This window comes from Protopterus annectens, chromosome 2.part0, assembly GCF_019279795.1.
Source record: "Protopterus annectens isolate FY-2018-M chromosome 2.part0, PAN1.0, whole genome shotgun sequence".
Taxonomy (NCBI): domain Eukaryota; kingdom Metazoa; phylum Chordata; order Ceratodontiformes; family Protopteridae; genus Protopterus; species Protopterus annectens.
In genome coordinates this window covers 47,772,301-47,787,039 of record NC_056728.1, presented here as the reverse complement: position 1 = coordinate 47,787,039, position 14,739 = coordinate 47,772,301, and the positions used below count along the sequence as shown (strand labels likewise).

The 14,739-nt window shown below is 39.1% G+C and overlaps 1 long non-coding RNA gene across 1 annotated transcript in view; it reads right to left on the bottom strand.

Moving 5' to 3' along the window:
- Window positions 1-9,513, bottom strand: part of LOC122792947 — a 76,964-nt gene extending 67,451 nt beyond the window's left edge. Inside the window, exon 1 of the long non-coding RNA XR_006363431.1 lies at window positions 9,334-9,513. This is a non-coding gene — a long non-coding RNA (uncharacterized LOC122792947). The remainder of the gene's footprint in view (window positions 1-9,333) is intronic.
- Between the last annotated feature and the right edge of the window lie 5,226 nt (window positions 9,514-14,739).

Here is a 14,739-nt window from a genome sequence, read left to right as displayed (position 1 = left end):
AAAAAATGGTATTTCCCGATTCAAGGCAGTTTAACTTGCTGCCACAAAGCAATGGATTTATTTTATTACTGGGCAGTATCTGTTCATTCTCCAACAGGGTGATGATGTACATTTATCTAATTTGAACTAAAAGCTTGTTTCATAAGTTTCTAACCATCTCGCCCATGATGGAAGGTCAGCAGTTACTACAGAGTTTTGTATCCCTACAACAGAGTATGGACTGTCCCTTCAGACCCTAATCACAGCCTACAACACAAGCCTACTGCAGACAACTGTAGATACAATACATAGGCTTATTAATCTGTTACTGTACAAATAACATCACTGACTACCCTAGAGAAGGCCAGCTGGTTCCCTGTAACAGCTGAAGCCACCCTCCTTCTTTCATGCTTCACTTATAAACTTTCTAGCTGTAGGTATGTATTGCCTCTCCCCTTCCAACAAAGTATTGGTAAAAGCCTCACCACATGACCTACGTGACAACTCATCTGACTCTACTCCCTTGATCAGGCCCAAAGTCACATTATAGAAAAGCAGTTGGTGAAAAGAGCTTCTATAACCTAATCCTGACAAAATGGAACAATCTCCCAAGATAAAGTACAAGTAAGACTGACAATATGAAATTCAGGAAAAAAAACTTTAGGACAGAAATCAATGTTTGTTAAAGGGACACCAGCTAACATTTCTTACTACCTAGAGCAACAATTAAAAAAATACTTACCTATAGAAAAAGCATACCCTGAAGTCTAGTCTAAAATTGTCAGTACCATACAGACCATAATTCAAAATAGCCTTATTCTTCACTGCATGTATACATCCTTAATGCACGATTCTTGTCTCATACACCTCTTACCTTTTTCTATTTTATAAATTTGTTAAGCAGGTAAGCCCACTGGAACAAGTGCCCCTTTTGATGAGCAACCTAGGATCATTAATGAACTCATTAAAACATCAAACCAGTAATTAATTAAATGAAAAAAAAGTTAAGCTCATGTCAAATGAAGTGGTAACGCAAGGCAGAACCTTGGCTCCTCTGGTGCTGCAGAAGGAGGCTGTTTAAATTCGTATGTTCTTCACTGTAAGTCTTACTGCTGGATACTGCTTACATCATGCTTCAGCATCACACTTTGAAATATCTATGTATTACACCAATCAGAAGTCCTTTTAACTTCTAAGGACTGTAAGTGTGGAGAAAGTCATTATGTTTTAAATTATTTGACCATCTGGCAAGGTGGTAATATCGACATTTCAGACCCCAGTTACCAAACATTAGTAATATTTCAATTGTGTGATGCAGTTATCTGTCATAGATGTTGGGACAGATTCCAAAATAGTTGCTGTCAGTGTAAGTGACTTAATTCAGTGTAATGCCTGTGCATAAACAGACTTACTACAGGGACCAGATTACAAATCACCTTCTGTCAGACTGCTCTCAGTGTAAGTGATCACTTATACTGAGAGCAAGTGTTTTGGAATCTGGCTGTTATGTATACATGTATGTATGTATGTATGTATGTATGTATGTATGTATGTATGTGCACAGGTGTGAGTATGTGTGTGTGTGTCTGTCTCTTTGTACTGCCTTATTCACTTGTTGCATGCTTATGCATATTTGAACTTCACCTGCTTTTTTGAAGAGTTACTACACAGGATACTCAAAGTAGAATTCATGACTTTTCAGTAACATATTTTTTTCCCCACAATTTTAATTTTTGTTTTGTCTTCTGGTGTAAATGATAAGGCATCCAACTATGTGTCTGTGCTACTAGTTTCATAGATTTTTTTTTTATTTTTCTCTATATTGGAATAATTTTTGTTATACAAATTTCAGAAAGGTAGTCTTCTCAAGCTGATTTTTATAGCTAATTGATTTGAAATCTGAATGTTACAAAGTACTGCTACTGTCAAATAAATCATTAATGACGACTAGACCTTTTTAAGTACCTGCAGCTGTTCTGCGCTGTTACCATTCTTGTCTTAACTTTTTTTTTCCCTCACAGGGCCCTGCCCTTTGACTCTTCTTCCTTCACTTAATTGGCCCATTTATTCTGGGGGATCTGGAGCCAGATATTCCTCTGCTAGTTGAGTCCTATGGCTGATTGCTTCCTGTCTGAGAATCCTGATTGACCTTTCATTCCCCAGCAAGAATCAGATGGCAGAAAGTGAATCAGCTTGCTGAACTTGGAAGGAAGTCTACCCTGTCCCTTTGAGAAGATAATCCTCTCCTCTCCTGAGCGCCCCTGAACTCCACATTCACTGTCTCCCAAGGAGAACTTGCCTTTTCAGGTCTAATTCCTTTCTACTAGATAGTGCATATGTGTTAGTGACATGGCAGGCTCAACAACCTCAGACTCCATTAGATGAACACCTAATACTCCCAATAGGTGTCAGTCATGTGACAGGCAAGAGCCACCTGCCACACCCCATGATGGGTGAGCTGACAGCAGCCACTCATCCCCATCCTCCCTGGTTGGTTCCTATAGGCACCCGAACTGCTCAGGGCACGTGTGCTATAGTAGGAGTTTTATCCCTCTATACCACAGAGGTGGCTACTTTCTTTTAACTTCTAATACGGACCCCACTCCCCAAAACTGGTAGAGGAACACTTGGGTTATAAGAACTCCTTTGACTGGCTTAGGTCTAAGACATGGCTTTAGACGTACTTTTTGTTAAGCTCTTTTCCCTCTGATGTCTACAGTTCATCAACCCACAACAACAGCCAGTCCTCCTGTTTGTCTCTGACTGTACTATTGTACCCCACATGACTCCCTAGGGCACCCTTCTTTACACAGCACGTTTAGATTTTGATGCTACACTTTATTTTTTCAGTGAAGATTTAACTTTTGGTGCCACATTTCACTGAAGGCCAGTGCTGGGGTTGGGCTCAAATCTAACTGACAAAGATATCGCCATTAAAGTACCCTTAAGGGTTTTTCAGTGCCGTAACTCTCCACCTCTCAGCAGCAGTAATGTGCACAGTGGCAAAGCGTGGCCATTGGTACCAGCTCACTGGCACATGCACTGGCTACTGTGATGCATACTACTTTGTGAACCATAGTTCATATCCTTGTATGTACACCATCTGTTTTAAGTCCCAGCCTTTACTGGATGCCAGTATTACACAAGAACAGATCTCTTTACTAACCCTGAGATGGGGTATCCAGGATCTGCCACTCACTTCCATCTTCCCTGTCTATCTGCTCTACCACTTGGGTTACTAGTTAATCCTGAGTAACACCAGCTTTGAAATCTAGAAAACTGAAATGAAAAGTCCCAATACTGACTTTGTGTAATTAGTATAATCCAGGTCTGACAGTTTTTGCCCCCCCCCCCCTTTTTTCTCTTTCATGTCATTACCAAATGTTAGAGAGTTAAAATAAATATTTCATGTTATGCTATGTTTTTGTTTGTTCATTGTACGAACTATTATACTATATTTAGTATAGTGTGAATGTTTTATTACTTTCAGCAACACTACATTTTTTATGTATCTGTACCTTTAGGATGGGATGATTGATGCTTAATTTGTTCTGAGAACAGTTTGGTTATTTTGAATTTTGTCATATGTATGTGTATGTATATATATATATATATATATATATATATATATATATGGCAGTTGTTTGAGGGTATGTTGTCTGATGAAGGAATGTTGATCATTGTGAAAGCACTCACTTATCTGCAATAAAAGCTTTTGGATTTTATTCATCTGGATTGGCACCATTTATTCCAGCTACCTTCAGCTTTGGGTGTGGTTTTCATTTTACGTTACTTGTGTCTACCTTGCTTTGGGTGTGTTTGGATGCGATCCATATATTTCATGTTTATGTGAATCACTGTTTTGCTGACAGTTTTGAGTATTTTAGTAACTCAGTCAAATTGCAACCAGATGTATTAATTCATATGCCAGGCATATCACTTAGAAATCAACAAAATAAATACATAAATAAAAATTATTTGAGATTCCAAGACTGTCATGACATATAGGTATCTTTATTTAGTTTAGACCTACTTTATATTCAGAGATCACCTAAACCTCCTCTGCACCCCCACTTCTCCCTCACTTCTTTGACTTAAATCATCCTTGAAATTATGGGCAATCAGTGACTGATCTGACAGAAGACATATCCACATTTAGTTAAAGGAGAACTGCACCCAAAAACTGAAAAAAACGTTCATTTCATCATGTCTTGCAGTTTCTTTCATTTTAACACCCCTCTGGGACTTTATATACATTTGTAAATATCTGTATGTGTTATACCACAGTCTGGTCACATGGAGTCCACCATCTTGATGTGATTTTGATTTTTAAGTCTACCTTGTGGTATCCCATAAAGAAGTGCACATCTCTAGAAAACTGCATCATGCAGGTAGCTTATCTACAAATCTCATTGGTCTCCATTCACTATAATGGGAATTTAGCTACTTCTTGCTTTCTTTCACTTAGTCAAGTTTAAATACTATTCCTTCAATTTCAGTGACTACACCATTTGACTTTTAGTGCATCTCCCAGTACAAGTTTTCTAACTGCATTTCACTATGATTTCTTCTTAAAGTGTTTAAATTCTTTTTTTATGCCAGAGTTGTGGTCTTCAACTCATCTCCCCTCCCCCTACACACTCCCCTTTCCTAGCTATCAAAAGTGCTAAAGGTAATTTGAAGTCTTAGCTGCTGTGGTTCATGGCTCACAGCAGCGGACTAATTTCATGTACTGTTGCCTTGTAATACTGCAAGGAGGATATTAATTTGTGTAGTACCACACAACTGTCTAAAAACACTAACCTGTATTTTTCTCTGTTTGTAACATATTCTCACTCTAGAAAAATTAAATAATGGTGTGACAAAGGCACATGATTGGGAATAATTTTAAACAGAATATTTAATGGAGGCTCATGGAGAAAAGCTCCAGAATGAAAGTATATACATAGCCATAAAACCACACTGAAGTACAAAACGTACATAATTAGCAGAAAGGTGAACACATGAAGCAAAACAATAAAATTAAAACAATAACGTGAATAGCAGGAATCAGAAACAGCAGAGAGAAATATTAATGCAGTGGGAATCAGCATGCGACACAGATATCAGTACAGTTAAAATACTGTATTCTGTGCTTGCTGAATTTAAACTTTTCTTTCAATACTGGAAGCCTTATCAAAGTTGTCATGATAATGCAGATGAAGCACTTTTCACTAGGCAAGTTTGTTATATCATTAATTCATTCTGAATGCATCATTTCTGATTTAGTCTACAATGCCTGATTATCTACCAGCTTAGTTTGGATGTCCCATTTACAGTTTTATCTCTGAGAGTATGTCAAGGAATCACAGGCACAGCTATATTGCCTTAGGGAAAGCAGCATGCATGAGACAAGGGAGGGGTCAGGAAGACAGGAAGTTGGTGAATGGGACCTCCATACTAAGATGGCAGTGAGTCAGGCAGCATGAACAAACTAAATCAGAAGTGATGCTTTCAGAATTAAATACTTAGTGTAAGAAATACCAGATGATCCGTTGGAGTAGTAATGCATAGTTCTTGTGTCACAGAGATTGTGCATCCTTATCTAGTTACCAATCCAGGGCAGTCCTGAAAAAAAGCATAACAAGGCTGGGTCGTGACATTAGCAAGCTAACAGCTCATTTCTTCAGAGTGGGAGCTGCATTATATGCCCATGCAAAAGGGCTTTAGAAATTGAAGTACTGCTCTTAGGTCAGAGATCACAAGCTTACAGAAAATATGTCGGATCATGATGACTAATCAGCATTCTCTTTTGCAGGTATCATAAAGCAGCTGACAAGAGGTGTGGATTCTAGGGCATTCTTTCATGTACTGTATGGCCAGAGAATTGGGTGAATCTGAGTGGAATCTGGGTTTCAAAGATGAAGAAATGCTGGTTCACTGGCTGGGAAGGAGAGGAATGCAGTGGAGGCACCTACTGGCAGCTTTAACAGAGTATTTTGAGTCATTACCTGAGACAGGTTTAATTGTATTATATATAGGGGGAATGATGTGACTAGTAGGACATTGTTGTACCTCAAAAATAGAATTTGTCAATGCTCTATGCAGATCAGACAGATTTGGCTGAACATTAAACTTGTGTGGTCAGATATAAGTCTAAGACTAGTCTGGCAAGCAACAAATAATGTCAGCACAGTGGAAAGGGCTAGGAAGTTGAGTACTGCATCATGCTAATATCAGTTTGACAGAACTGTACATAAGTGATGGAGTTCACTTGTCACATTCAGGAACAAGTTATTTATAGAAAACCTTAAAGGAATTTCAAAGTTGATGTGCTTGGGGGGAAAGATGCATGTAGGACAAGCCATCTTCCTGTGGCAGAAGGGCAGACTTGGAAGACTAAAATTGTAAAGGAGTGTGCTTAGCCTGGAGAAGGGTGCACGCTAAGACAGCTTGGCCCTCCTCTGGGTGGGCCACCCTATAGGGTGCAGGCAGGCTGGGGCTACAGTCTGGCATCCCGCAAGTGGCAGATCTCCATTAGCCACTGGTATTTGGCTGAATGGTGACAGGGGACTGTTAGTGCTTGATTATAGATCATTTTAGCCATTGTTGTTGGTTGAGCATTTACAGGGACTGCGATGGTATGTTATGGCCTGGTTGATATGACTTACTTCCAAGTTCTGCCCTCTGTGCATGTTTGAAAATTTGTGGGTGGCATTGATTGGTCTGATTGGCATTGACTTCTGATCTGGCACAGATATGATGCATAATTTGATCTCACTGGCAATAATAAATACATGGCTGTGGCCATTTCTTCCAGGCAAATGTGTGGTGTGGCTTGTTAAATGATATACATGATTTAGTTGCTCAACCAGTTACTATGCACATTCTGTGCATACTTTCTTAATAATCACTCCCACTTTGGTATGAAGCATGATTATCTAACTGTGGTTGTTGTATTTGTTTCCCTTCTTAGTTGAAATAGTTATAATACCTCAATTGACTGTACCCAATGACCATTACATTTATCCCTACTGTTTTTTGCCAGTTTTTAAGACAGTAAACCACAGGCATATGAAATTCAGAAGGCAAAATCAAGAGACTGATAAGGACTTAACCAAACAGCAGTTGGTGTGAGCCCACACTAGTAATTTCTGCACAGTACACTGTTTTTATATCTACATCACCGTGGGGATGAGGGTGAGGTAAGTTCAATCTGTGACTTTCTGTGTAGCATTACATCTGAAGATTGTAGGTTTAAGTCCTGCCATGATCATGATTGTGTTGCCCATGTAGCCTAATCGATAAGGTCTCTGACTCTGGATCAGAGTGCAGCTCAATTCACACCTTTGCAATACCACACTGTATAGCAGCAGTATTTAAGCAAGCACTTCACTGACTACAATTCAGCCCAGTTATGGCTCTTGTACATCAAAAACTAAAAAAATCTAGTAAGAGCACCTCATTGCAATCAAAGGCAGAAGGAGATATAGATCTTCAGCATTCTTTATTCACTTCAAGGTCTTCCGTATGATTATATCCCGCATCCATAACTCATTTTTTCTTTCTTCTTGCTTAACTGCTACAACTTACTGGTACCTGACACCCCCACCCCCATTTATTATCAAGCATGCTACCTTTTGGTCCATCTAAGATTCCATTTCAGTTTCTTCTATCTTTTGTTTACTTCACATCATGAATCAGTGTACTGTGGTATTGTGGTGCTGTGCTTCAGATCTGCCTAACTTGTTTGCAGCTTCAGTGCCTATTCAACATCCCATGGCAGTTATTCCAGTTACAGTAAGGCTGTTTGTTTCAAAGACGTCCAGCTTCAAAAGCCTTCATCAGACCATAGATGAATGACTAGGCAAACACTGCACTGCTTGGTTTGAGTGCATTTCTTATCTATCTTGAGTGCCCCGAGTATAGTAACAGACCCAGCTCTAGAAAATGGCACTGCTCAATAGTGACACATGACCATTCCTACACTAACCATGTCAGTATGGCATAGCAGTGACATGTCTATGTAGCTGTATCTGACACAATACAGCCATACCTGGCATGAAACTGCAGGTAAGAATTATTTTAGCCCAGGCAGCCATATACAATGTTCTAATAAAAGTATGGTAAGCATGTGATTTATAAAATGGCTAACAAAACCTGTAACAAATCCCGGGTTATTCAAACAGTAATACTACCTCTGCCCCCCCCCCCCAGCAAATATGTGACTATGGCAGTTAATTATCAGCACAGACAAGACGCTACAACAGCCACAAATGGGTCAAAAAAGTGATAATGAGATGTGAATACCCACCAGAAAAATATGCAAACATTAACAAAGGATTATTGCACATTCATTGACTGGCTGCTTAACACCATTAGTCAGAAATGCAAGTAAAGCATCAGTTTCTCATTCTGAGTTGCTAATAGTAATGCAGAAAAATTAGTTAGTCTTGCATATTAAATCTTACAAATTATGATGATAAGTAATGTTGGCTGCATTTCACAAACACTTCTTACATGACAGTGCCTGATTTGCTGTGACCACTGAACCTTCCATTCTTGGGTACTGTGTTGTATTTCTGTTCAGAGAGTACATCACAGCACAGCAATACCAAATACTGCAAAGGCACACACAAGACAGATTTCAGGATATGTGGCGCATATGACTGTAAGCAGTAGGGTAGAAGGCTCAAGCCCACAGAGATGCATTTTAAGTAGTGAACAGCAGCAGATAGTAGTTATGAACTGTAAAGATAGTTCTTCACCCTTTATGCCCATTCAAAACTGCTGTCATTTATTGTATTACAATATTTGATGTGCAGTAAGTCTTTGGCAGGTGCTTCTGGTTATGTATTCTGAAATAGTAATTTATGATTTTGCAAACATCTGCACTGTTCACTTGGGCTATGTCTGAATTAGGGCCATAGCGGAGCAGTACCTTACCTTGGTCAACAAATCTAAAAAAAATAAACAAGTAAAATACAATAGCAGTTATTTTACTGATAATGCCAATGTACTGTAGAATTAAATATATTTATTCACAATGTCATTTTACCCAAACGTTAAGAACTTGCATCAAATTAAATCGAAATTTCAGGAATTATAACATTTATTTTTTCATTATAATATTTAGAATCATATGTAGAACTCCAAAGTAGGTTCACTGAATTCAAGAATGTAGAGCAGTTATCAAGTAAGTATGTATACTACAATACCTTTTACTTCTGTTATATCTTTCAGAGATGTGCAGTGTATAGATGAGGCAACGTATATCAGGAAGTAAGAAATTATAATGCACGTTTAAAAACAATTGTAGGCTGAGTCTGTTTTAATTAATATTTAGTAAATGAGAAATAATTAAAAGGCACTTACTTTATAAATGCAGCTTAAGAGTGGTTTCTTTTAGAACAAGTTCCTGTTTTGTTCTTATGTGATTCTGTTCCTGGTCTGCTTTGTTAAATGGCTTTTGTTGAAAGCTTGCCAATCATAGGACGAGGCTTTTCCCACTGATCAGCATAATAGAAACCTGTAGGTGGAAAAGCAGTAAAGCAATAATCCTGCATTATGAAATGTAATCAAAGTACACGTGATTCAGTTACTAAGTTAGAGAGTTTGTCACAAGACAGAGCCAACACCCAAAGCCAGTGTGACAGGTTTATGTAGGATTTATTTTTGTCACATGATTATATTGCAGATGTATCTGTCTGTAGTTAAGCAGGAAAACCTGCAACAGAAGTCGGTATAAACAAACAGAAATAGTTACGGAATGGAAAGTAAAGTTACAGATCAGGTGAGGTTTGAAGTGTTAAAGCAGATCAAGGAAATACGCCTATGTGGTGCATTTAGCGGGTCTATATCAGCATATCGAATGCTGAAAACGCCGCATGCAATTTAATCGAACTGAAATGTTCGAAATATTAAAATAGCGAACTGACGGAACATCGATTTCTTTCCCAGGGAAAGAAATCTGTGTTCCGTGCAAAAAAAAAAAAAAAATGTTCAATACTTTAAACACTGACAGAAGTGGGGGGGTTCACCCCCCACACCCCCCCTACTTAAATATACCAACTCTGAGACCACACCACAGTGGAGTAAATAGCAAACTCCGATGGGAAAGAAATCGATATTCCGTCAGTTCGCTCTTCTGAGATTTCGAACATTTCAGTTTGATTAAATTAAATTTGGTGTTTTCAACACTCGAAATGCTGATAGGAACCCCATTTAGCACACCTTTTCTGTCTATAGTCTCTCTCTTCTAGTGTAGGCAGGAAGGACAGAAAGGTCAAGACCTGTAAACTATGCAGAGATGAAGAACGACTGTGAATGGAAAAAAACCCCATCAGAAATGGCTGTACCGATACACCATTTATATGTTTAATTGCACCCAATAATTTCAGCTTAATTTCTAGCCAGAAAGTACTAGAAGAATTAACTAAAATGTCAGCAAATATGCAGATTTCCCAGCCATGCTGAATAAGCTGCGTTATGCAGCCAGTTAGAATTATTTTTGTACTACTGAGTGCATTTATACTTCATAATAATGAAGCTCACTCAGGGGTTATTCTCCACATTGTACCACAACCTGCTTTCTGCACCGACTTTGATTTCTGCTTATCTTGCTTTCTCTGTATGGTCCAGTTTTGTTGTGGGCCACAGTGCCTGTTATCTACTTACACCAGTGCAGACATCAATGAGTTGGATGGTATACCAAGCCTTCAGTTTTATTTAAAGAAGACCTGTGCTCTCTCAGCTGGGTTTTCATCTGATCGATGGTGCTTGGAGAGTTTCAAACTAATTTTTATGTGTAAATGGTTAGAAAAGAACTGCTGTGGTTAGTGATACATCTTCAAATTACTGAAGCATAAACATTATTGGTTATGACAATATCTGATGGCTAAATTCTTATTACTCACAAATAATTAAATAATGTTGCAGGACAATCACTCTACTACCAATATGCTGCTAAACTCTGGAATAGTATCCCCACACAAATAAATCTGTCTAACAAACTCAGTAGTTTTAAACCACTGCTTAAACAACATCTTAACCAGTCCTAGTCCTGCACATGTTCATCATCAGGTTAAGACTTTCTACTGACTGTACAGTACTCTCCAAATACTCTCCTTAAACAGAATACTCTCAACTCCCACTGAAATGACAAAACAATTTTTACACATTACTTCTGCCTGTACAATGACCTGCGGTAGTGGTGCTGTGGTAGCGTTGTCGCCTTACAGCAAGACATTGTCCCGTTCGATTCTCAGCTAGAGCGTCTTCTGTGTGGAGGCATACGTGAATGGGCGTGCCTTCGTTGAAGGTTGTGCATCAGGGCTGGTAACTCGGCAAGTAAAAATCCACTACCAAACATTAGCGGACCGGAGTTCTGCTGTGGCGACCCCTAACCCTAATAAGCCAAAAGACACAACAACAACTGCTGCCTGTACAATCCACTAAGTTGCACATGGGCTTTCAGTAACTTCTGTCTCTGTAAAACCTTAGAACATATAAATGTAACTGTTATCTATGTATAAATGTAAATAGAAATGTAACTGGTCCGAGTTTAACTGGAACTAAGTATAATGCAACGTAAACAAATGGAACTTTTCTCCCAGGGCCTCTGCTGAAAATGGGTATTATCCAGTTGGACTTTCCCATAAAACAAAGACAAATACATAAAATAAATAAATACATTTTCTTTAGGAAATAGTTTAGACTGTGTGACTTGCTACAGTTTCTGGATATCCAGCTGTGTATATTCTGAAAGCTAATTGCTTTTAGTTGCAAGTTTTCATTTTGGTGCATTTTTAGGAATAATTATAGCTTGCTAACAAGATATTACTAGTAAGATTATTATACTAAGCCTTCTGATTGGACAATAATGGCTGTTAGTATTCTTATTTGATTCTAAAAAGCTGTGTTTACATTATTTCAGGTATGTGCTGTGGGTTCTTCTCAAATTAGTCTTTTGTGTCAACAGTATTATAACGTTTTTATGGCACTGTAAATATTTCCTTTTATTCTTCCAACAATTGTTAGAGTAAAATCATGCCCTATCAGTTTATAGTCATACAGTGTTGTATGTTCTGTCAGTCATCTCACAACATTTTAGTCAAATCAAGTTCACTGTTGCACATGAGACTATTAACTCCTAAGTAGCTATCCTTGCTTATACGTTGAGCAATGTAGGAGGATTTTCTTACCACCTTGGACACATTAGTTGAAGGCTAGGTTACTATCTACACGAGTTTCCAGATCCCTGACTAACGAATCAAATTTTAGGACTGTTTTATTGATGACAGAGTTACCCAGGGTGACCAACTTCCCAAAGGTACTATAATGCATTTCTTGCTACTGAGTTTGAAGCCATGGCTTTAGCACCAGGTGTTTGTCTGTGTCAGACCTTCCTGAAGGGCATTCTTATCTTGGGGGGATTCAATAACTGTTCCCAGTTTGCAATAATCTGCAAGCCTTAGCCAGAGGGCTTTGACATTGGCTTTGAAAGCCAAGTAGATACCAAAGAGAAATGGGCCCAGCACAGAGCTGTGGGGGACTCTACATGTTACCGGAATCTTGGTGGAGGTTGCCTCACTGATTCTAACCTCTTTGGTCCTATCAGTGAGCCAGCTAGTTATCTAGTGTGTAATAAAGGGATATACCTAGTTCCATAAGTTTGTTGACAATGCTTGAATATGGCATTGTATCAAATGCTTTAGCCAGATCTAGGTAGGCAGTATGTACAGTTTTCCCCTCATCCATCGCCTTACTGACCTTTTCAAAGAAGTCCACCAGATTCAATAAGCATGGGCTTCTTTTGGAAAAGCCAAACTGGGATGGAGTCAATGTCTGGAGGTCTCCTATATCCTTGTTGATAATTTCCTTGATAATTCTTTCCATGACTTTGCAAATAAGACTAGTCGGTCTAATAGGTCTGTAGTTTCTAGGATCTGTTGAAGGCTCTCCCTTATGAAGAGTGGTGACTGTCACAGTCCTCCATTCACATGGCAAAAAGCCTGCTTTAAGACTACAGTTAAATAATGAATCCAGAGGTCCTGGTAAGTCATATTTGAGACTGTTTGTTTATAGTTTATTACTAAGCTAACTGCCCTTATGAGCCATTTTAAGCCTAGCCAATTATCCCTTGTGAGACTCAAACCCTGCACCTTGAGTTTGTAAGGCAAACACCTTAGCCATTAAGCCACTCTCCCAGGCCCATTGAGGCCATGTTCTTGGGTTTAGTGAGCACTGCCAGTACATGTTCCCTAGTTTGAGGGTATTTTTTGAGGGATGGTTGGGGGTGGGGTGGGGGGAGTAAAGATGGAACTGAATTTTTCCGCTAACAGGTTTACTATATAGCCAGGCATGGTGAATGTGGCACCATTAACCATCAGGTCAGATATTGCTGTGCACTGCCCTTGAGGTTTCTGACATAGCTAAAGAAGGCCTTATGGTTATCTTTCTTTCACCTGGGAGGCTATCTTAACCTTAAAGTTGGCTTTGCCTGACTTAATTAGCCCTCTTTGTTGCCTTTTTAGTTTGATGAGAGAGTTTTTAGTGTTATCGAATTACCCTTCATGATTTTTGACATACTTTTTTACCTTTGTTTGTACATGTTGTTTAATTTGGGATGTCACCAGGGTAGTTTTTTTTGGGACTAGTCCTGGGCTTACCTCTGGTAGGTACAGCCGCCTCTGTGCAATCATTGACATGGTTGTACAGAGTTTCTGAGAGCAATTCAGCATTGGCTGTGTTCTTGGGGTTTGGAGAGGCTCTGAATTTTGACAAACCATCACTTAATAAAAGGTAATTTGCCTTGGAATAGTTCCTAACTGCTACTGGTTTTAATGTGGTTACAGACTTGGTTTTGATTTTGAAGGTGACAGCTTTATGGTTGGACTTTACCAGGGAGAACGAGACATTGGGGGGGGGTGAGGGGGGTGCAGCTTTCTCCCAATGTTCTGAGCACAAGATCCAGTATGTTAGAGACTCTAGTGGGCGTATTCACTATTTCGTCTAGTGTGTTTGTATTTACAAAGTTCAGGAATATCTATGCCTGTAGATTTGAATTCCCAGTCTAAAGAGGGGTAATTAAAGTCTCCCATGAGTAGAGTATTGGGTTGGATGTTAAGTGGCTCCAGTAGGTCCACTGTGAGCCTCCCGGGACAAGGAGGGTGACTTATAGCTGGCTAGGATATGGTACAGGAATTTGTCTATGGTGATCAGCATGTGGAGGAACTCTAGCATGTCATCCTGTTTGACCACTCTAGAGATATGCTTGTTATTGATGCATGTTATGACACCCCTACCTTTAGCCTTTGTCTGTGCAGCTACTGGTCTAAAAGTGTGGAAGGCACTGAAATCTTCCACTGCTGGGGTACTGTCTGCCACTTTAAACCATGTCTCAATAACTGCACAAATGTCTGTATTCTCAAGTGCCACAGAGCTTGGAGGGAGTGAAGTGTTTTATTTATGATCTTGGCATTAAGCAATAACACCTTGAGGTTCAATCGAGTTGATTTTGCTATGTCAGTAGATTTGTCAATTTGTCATTACCTAAAAAAAGGCACTATGGTGTAGATAAAGTTTTAGTTAGTATTCAAAAGCCTAGAGGTGACAGGTGCAAACCATTCTTAGCAAAGCAACATGGTCTGTTAACCATGCTCTCCCAAGCTGATAAACATAGCATCCCCTTAGAATGACATTAGAATGACAGCCAGTTATTGAAGTCAATCATGTTTTGCTCATATTGTGGCATCATCGTTGGTGATGGTAATATGCTTC